Here is a 7,293-nt window from a genome sequence, read left to right on the forward strand (position 1 = left end):
CACTAGCTATGGTGCCATCCTCCTATTTTATGTGAATTTTGGGATTGACTATTTTGATATTGAAATTCACAAACTAATTCACAGAGTGCAATGCGCCTATAAAATACCTAGGAAAGATATTCCATATTTCATAATTTCAGTAAACTATCCACATATTAAAATAATAGCTGATACATTCAAAGTCTCATATTTAAATAAAATAAACTCATATATCCTAAAACCCCTTAAATGTCTCTGATCGCCCATAAACACTGATCTCAGTAAAACTGCAGTATTTTATCTTGTAAAAATAACAGTGAAGTTTCCACACAATGAAGCGCTTTATTTCAGTGTTGAGCAATAACATCTTTATGAATGTTTAAGTGTGTTTGACTCGAGACTGAAGTGTTGCTGTGAGAGATCTGTCTTCTGCTCATGTGAGACTCAGACGCATCGCTGGATTCATAATTAATGCGTCCAGAAAACAGTGAATGGTCACAGACAGACTGATTGTGGGACGGTGGAGCGTCTGATCATGTTAAATACGGTTTCTCTCTTTCACTGAATCAGTTCATCTGTGACTCTTGTACATGATGATCTAAACAGCAGCTTTATGGAAGATGATTAATAAACTAGTCAAGCAACAACATGTTTATGATTCACTTTACAGTATGAGTGTATGATTAAGAAGAAAAAATGTGTGTGTGTGTGTGTGTGTGTGTGTGTGTGAGCAGCTGCAGTTTCAGTTCAGTCACTGTGACTCTGACTGACGGAGGTTTTTGTACGACTCTTTATCACTGTGTGAACCACTGAATGCTCTCAGGCCAGTATAAACTCTGACAGTAATAATGTCCAGCATCTTCAGTCTGGACTCCACTGATGGTCAGAGTGAAATCTCTGTTAGATCCACTGCCACTGAATCTAGATGGAGTTCCTGACTGGAGGCGGTTTGTTATATAAATCAGGAGTTTAGGAGCTTCTCCAGGTTTCTGTAAGTACCAGGCTAAGAAATCTCCATTACTATTCCAGTGCACATCTCTGCTGGTTTTACATTTGATATTCACAGTTCCTCCTGGTTGTTCTGCTGTTATTGAGGGACTCTGAGTGACGGTGATCTGTCCTCTACACTCTGAAACACAACAAGAAGAAAATACACTCAAAACTTTGACAATATACTTGAAGAAATGAATTAATATCAAACTTGTGCTCCACAAACCTTGAGCAAACGCTGTGAGAGTCCAGATGAAGATGATGATGAAGGTCATGTTGATGAAGATTGTTGTGTGTGTCAGTGATGAAGTGTTAAACTCACAGCACTATAAACACTCTCACACACTGAAGATCTGATCAATATGCAAACACACTCCACATCATTTCCCTGAAGACAGTCACTCATTAACAGACACAAAACACAATCACTGAAGTGAGAACAGAGTAAAAATTGTTTTTCATATTTGATCTTCTACAATAGGCAAGATGTTAAAAATTACAGAATTCAATTTAGTTCTGAATAAATCTACAAGACCAACTTCAGTATATGAACCTGAATATCTGCTGTGAGAATATTTTTACTGTGAGGAGCAGAGGAGCACGCCGACTGAAGTTTCAGAGATCTGACTAACACATCGGCAAAGTCAATGTATACTCAGAACTGTAGAGGTTAATAATGGGTTTAGCGTTTAGTGGCCATTTCCATAACACCAAAAAGGAGGACACTTTGCGGCATTTAGTGAGGCAAGAATAATTGCATAGGACTATGGTGTACTTGCAACTACAATACAATTTTGTCCATTATATCGATGGTATCATGATACAGTGATTCTGAAATAGTCTATTCGTTGCCAGAGAATTTGATCTACGATATATCGTAATGTAGACCTATGTGTAACAGAAGTGGCAAAAAAGTGTTTGTTCACAGTATTTGTATTTATTCAAGACATTGTGATGTCTGTTTCAAAAACTGACCACTGAGATGAACCTGTCTTGCAAAGTGCGCAGTGCCTGAAAACATAACATTTCTGGACTTCTGGAAATAACAGAAATACTTAAACAAATAATGAATGCGAAAATGAATTAAATATACATTTCAGTTCTTAAAGAAGTTCCCCCTTCTGCAGCAGCTCAGGCGACACCAGCTCCTCTAGGGTCATCATGGCCAAATTCGTGCTCTTTTGTCCATTCCGAATTAAATGAGGTCTGACGTTTCGGCATGTTAACGTTATGATATGAGGTAGCCAGCACGTGGACTCCATGACGTGGAGGCTTGTTAACGTTTTTAACCCATGATATATCAGATATTTTTCTGACAGCGCTTTCAGCCAATCGTTTGTTTGGCCAGAGATCTTACGCTGCTGCGTCCCAATAAAGATTCTAGAGCTGGGGTTTTTAGGCCGATTCAGCGCAACTCCAAAAATGAGTGTCAGGCTTGAGGCTGCGCCGGACAGGGGGCTTAAAATCCGGACGTATGGCCACCAACAGAGTGTTGTTAGACCAGTCTAAACAGGGTGAGCATTATTCTAACTAAGTGTACGTGTGAAACCACGGCATAATTATACAAAGTTCCCATTAGAAGTACCCTTACGAAAAAGAAGTTTATTCATGTGTGCTATTAGTATACTTCTTTTAATCTAAAAATAAGAAAGTATACTTTCAGTCTACTTTTTATGTACTTCTCAGAAATATACTTTATGTACTTCTGAGAAATATACTTCAAATTGCAGTTAAGTATACTTGACTTATACTGACAGAGAAGTCTAGTATATGTGGCCTATACTTGTTGATCGAGATATACTTAAAAGTATAATTAAGTATTCTAAGTATTCTTGGCTTGTACTTGTGTTTACTATTTTGATTGAGTAGCTTATTAATTATTTTTTTTTAAACATAATATTACACACCATCTTATAAACTAACATGTTCAGGTTTATATAGTAACAAGCTTTTGGGTGGAATAGTTTATAGAGTAAATAAAATAAGCATGGAAAATAAGTTTATTCAAGTGTTCTATTAGTATACTTCTTTTCAACTAAAAATAAGAAAGTATACTTTCAGTCTACATTTGATGTACTTCTCAAAAATATACTTTATGTACTTCTCAGAAATATACTTAATTACACTTAAGTGTACTTGACTTATACTGAGAGAAAAGTCCAAGTATATTTGGCCAGTACTTGTTCTCAATCTTTTGATCGGGATATACTTAAAAGTTTAATTATTCAAAGTATACTTGGCTTGTAGTTGTGTTAACTCTTTTGATCGAGTAGCCTATTAAATATACTTTTTTTACATAGTTTTTCATATACAGTCTTATGAAACTTTGTTTGAAAATATTGATTAAAATAATGATATAAAACAGATATGTTTCTAATTCTGCATATCTGAATTTTTGGGTAGGCTAGTCCACTGGTGCACATAGGAATTTACTCTAATTCTACTTTACTCTTTCCCACCATTGACTGAATTTTCCAGCTATCCATGTTTTCACTGTTATATGATAGGGGGCGCTATGACACATCTTCTAGTACAGAATATCCGGATCAAAACACAGGAGAAGAAGAAGCTGAAACAAGTAATAGAAGATTGCTCACTCAAATGTAAAATAATGTGATCATCAAACATTAAACGGCTTGTAAATCAAAACTACTTAATGTTTCCAAATGAAATGAAGCGTAGGCCTAACCCATGAAGAGAAAACGACTGAAGCTGTGGGGGTGTTGCACTCTAAGATCTATTATTAATAAAAGGCGGCAACTATAGAGCAAACTGAAATCACTCAGATCGCAAATGTGTCACTGATCTATAAGAGCACAACATCTCTTTCTGAACTCTATAATTATTAAGAGTGTCAGATTATTTTATATGGTTTTATTTCAGATTCAAGTGTGACGATGTTATTTCAGATCCTCCTTTGAGCAGCTGCAGTTTCAGTTCAGTCACTGTGACTCTGACTGACGGAGGTTTTTGTACGACTCTTTATCACTGTGTGAACCATTGAATGCTCTCAGGCCAGTATAAACTCAGACAGTAATAATGTCCAGCATCTTCAGTCTGGACTCCACTGATGGTCAGAGTGAAATCACTGTTAGATCCACTGCCACTGAATCTAGATGGAGTTCCTGACTGACGGGTGTTTGCTCTATAAATCAGGAGTTTAGGAGCTTCTCCAGGTTTCTGTAAGTACCAGGATAAATAATTTCCATTGTACACATCTCTGCTGGTTTTACATTTGATATTCACAGTTCCTCCTGGTTGTTCTGCTGTTATTGAGGGACTCTGAGTGACGGTGATCTGTCCTCTACACTCTGAAACACAACAAGAAGAAAATACACTCAAAACTTTGACAATATACTTGAAGAAATGAATTAATATCAAACTTGTGCTCCACAAACCTTGAGCAAACGCTGTGAGAGTCCAGATGAAGATGATGATGAAGGTCATGTTGATGAAGATTGTTGTGTGTGTCAGTGATGAAGTGTTAAACTCACAGCACTATAAACACTCTCACACACTGAAGATCTGATCAATATGCAAACACACTCCACATCATTTCCCTGAAGACAGAAGATACACTCACACTATGTTTGTGCAACAGCTTTGTATAGATGTTTATTTACTTGCTGCATTATTTTGGGCTGAGCTAAAACACAATAATGAGTGATTTGATGAAGACACTAAATGTTCTTGATTGACTGTAATAGTGGAGAACAGCTGCATTCAGCAGAGAGACGGAGGAGAGAAACACTGTTGTTTGAGCGTCGGTAACTCAGTGTTTGTTTGTTCTTTATCTCTCAAAATTTGAGACATGGTTTCCACATTTGTCTGCTAGAAATATAACTCACTTGGACATGTACAACACAATCACAGATTATGTGAGTTACTGTCAAACACAAAGAGGTCGTTGTTGAGACATAACCCTGTCCTGTTGTAACTCAGGCTGGGGATCGATGGAACAATGAGAGATAATTTACTGAAATAAGATCCACACAATCTAAATGTGTGCAAGAATGTTTTTGAAGAACAAAGAATAATCAGTTTTGAATAAAGTCAACAATTTTAAGTAACAAAAAATGTATTGTATTTTTTTGAGGACTTCAAATTTAGCACAAAAACAACTGCTGTGTGTGTTTGTGTGTGTGATCATGTGTGTGTGTTCTCAATTCCTGTCACACAACAGTTCAGTCACTAGCTATGGTGCCATCCTCCTATTTTATGTGAATTTTGGGATTGACTATCACATAAAAAAAACGTTGGATGGAAATGTCGAGATGAACATCAATTCTAAAAATGTGCAGAAAAAATCGTATGTGCTCGACTGAGGTGATGATGTTTTTATCCGATAAGAAGACATGCACATAAACTATAATGGAAACATATTCATAAATCCCTCAATGTGCAACAAAAACTCACATGATTTTGTCTTAACAGGGAATGTGATTGATAACTGGAATCATCTTAAGGGTTTGGTTGTAATATTTTTAATGAACTGTTAAAACTATCCTCACCGCAAACAGCCGTAACATAGCTAACTGTTTTAGCATGTGGGTTTGAAGTTATGAGTGTAAAGCATCAAATTAAACTAGAGAAATATCTACTTTAGATTATGCAAGTCAAATGATCTACAATACAATGATTGTTCGGCAAAAAATAATCTTTATAAAAATAATCATTTTTTACTTTTCCTCCTGAAAAATTGTTTTTGGTCATAAAACGTACAATGTTGATCACAGTCACATGATGCGGTGTGTGATATTGATGACATCACCATAGCTCTGACGTGTCAAACTGACCCAGTGTTACAACTCCGGTCTCCCCTAAATGTGAAATGAAGCTCTTGGGGTTTGAACATGATCTGCTCTATTCTGAGACCATCACAATCACTAAACCTGACAATGCAAATGAGATTTTCACCTCAAACTCACAGTTTCACTCTTTTACTGGTTCAACGCTCTGAACTGGAGCAGTTTCACTTCTGCTGATGGAGGGATGAGACCGTTATGAAGTTTGAGTGGTAGATTATATGACTTGTATGACTTATATAACGTAATGAGACTCTTCACTGGTAGATCACGTGTGACTGGACTAGAGGAGTAAATGTAGATGTTGATCTGATTCAATTCACGATTCATAGGTTTTTGATTATTTTTAAGAAAGATTTCTTTCTTATTCACTATGATATATTTTGAATTGAAATTCACAAACTAATTCACAGAGTGCAGATAAGTTTTCAATTTAAGAAGATAAGTTTTCAATTTAGATTTAAAAATAGCAATTGAAGGTGCAAGGCAATTGGGTCCATAGACGAGGGGCGGCAACAGCAAAGGCTCTATCTCCCTTAGATGTTAGACAGGAGCGAGGGATAGATAAAAGAGCCCCGTCTGAAGATCTTAAAGATCTAGTGGATGACAGAGGAGCAAGACGATCTCTTAAGATATAATGGAGCTTGATCATTAAGAGCTTTAAAAACATATATAAGATATAATGGAGCATTAATAATGGAGAGCTTTAAAAACAAACAACAGAATTTTAAACTGAATTCAAATGGATCGGGAGCAAATGAAGCGAAGCTATAATTGGGGTGACATGATCGTATTTCTTTGTCCCGGTCAGCAGCCTTGCAGCATTTTGCACCATCTGGAGGCGTGCAAGTGATGATTGAGGAAGACCCAAATACAATGAATTACAGTAGTCTAAGCGTGAGGTAATAAAAGCATGAATAACCTTCTCCAAGTCTTGGAATGACAAAAATGATTTAAGTTTGGAAATTGACCACAATTGATCAAAACTATTCTTTACAACAGAATTAATTTGTTTAGATAAACATAATTCTGAGTCAAGATTGACTCCAAGGTTCCTGACCTGAGAGGAAACTGAGGGGAAATGGTTACCCAGCTCCTTAATAATAGGGCCAAAAACAATAATTTCTGATTTGTCCTCATTAAGTTGGAGAAAGTTAATTGATAACCATTCCTTAATGTCCCGGATGCAATCCATCAAGGTCTGAATGTAACCGCCAGCTTTCAACGGCAGATACAGCGGTGTATCATCGGCATAAAAATGGAATAAAACATTGTGCTTCTTAATAATTTCCCCCAACGGACGCATATATAAGGTTAAAAAGAAGTGGACCCAGAATAGAGCCCTGAGGTACTCCACTAATAATAGCAGCAGAAGATGAAGAGAACTTGCCTATCTCCACAGAAAAAGACTTGTCTTTAAGATATGATCTAAACCACTGTAAGGCTAATACAGAATAAATGCTCTAAACACCTAAGAAGAATATTATGGTCTACAGTATCAAAGGCAGCTGTAAGATCA

At 36.5% G+C, this 7,293-nt stretch overlaps 2 gene segments (V, D, J or C); both read right to left on the reverse strand.

Moving 5' to 3' along the window:
• Window positions 1-422: 422 nt before the first annotated feature.
• LOC308686721 (Ig kappa chain V region 4135-like) lies at window positions 423-1,378 on the reverse strand. The segment is given in 2 exons: window positions 1,196-1,378; window positions 423-1,108 (listed from the first exon to the last, which is right to left on the reverse strand).
• Window positions 1,379-1,527: 149 nt separating this feature from the next.
• Window positions 1,528-5,461, reverse strand: LOC308686720 (Ig kappa chain V region 4135-like). The segment is given in 2 exons: window positions 4,368-5,461; window positions 1,528-4,280 (listed from the first exon to the last, which is right to left on the reverse strand).
• Window positions 5,462-7,293: the final 1,832 nt, after the last annotated feature.

Source organism: Scardinius erythrophthalmus (genome assembly GCF_964197995.2).
Source record: "Scardinius erythrophthalmus genome assembly, contig: HAP1_SCAFFOLD_695, whole genome shotgun sequence".
NCBI lineage: Eukaryota > Metazoa > Chordata > Actinopteri > Cypriniformes > Leuciscidae > Scardinius > Scardinius erythrophthalmus.